The sequence below is a fragment of the Egretta garzetta genome, unplaced genomic scaffold (genome assembly GCF_000687185.1).
Source record: "Egretta garzetta isolate BGI_Z169 unplaced genomic scaffold, ASM68718v1 scaffold40, whole genome shotgun sequence".
NCBI lineage: Eukaryota > Metazoa > Chordata > Aves > Pelecaniformes > Ardeidae > Egretta > Egretta garzetta.
Window position 1 is genome coordinate 3,456,236 of NW_009258484.1, and position 523 is coordinate 3,456,758.

Below are 523 nucleotides of genomic sequence, written 5' to 3' on the forward strand. Positions count from 1 at the left end.
GAATTCTCCATGTGCCACCATTTCAAGTGTCCAGCTGAAAATACAGATTTATCAGGTTTATCATCTTTTCTTTTTCTAGATAATGTTATCACAGAAAGCTATCAGATTGGTCTGCCTGGCTTCGATACCGTAAGTTCACAGTATTTTGTGTTCACTGCACCGGTAGATATTTACATTCATCTAACCCTTATCCTGATTAACTTTTCCTGTCTATGAGTCCCAGTGCTCAACATGATCACCCTTCTTGATCAGACAAAAAGTATTAATCGGTTTTGGAAGCAGATTTTTTTTTTTAATCCTATCTTCTTCCCCACTACCTGATGGATGTATGTCTGTCTTTATGCTACTTTTTCTTAGGTGATTGAAGGATATCTTGTGATTTGTTTTAAAATAATTAGACTTTTTAAGACTTAATTCACATTTTAAATGTTCTGCTTATCATAGTCAGTAAATACATATTGTATTGCCTAAATTGAAATGAGGTTCAACAACTTTCTTGGAGAAAATAACAGGGCCCACAGGG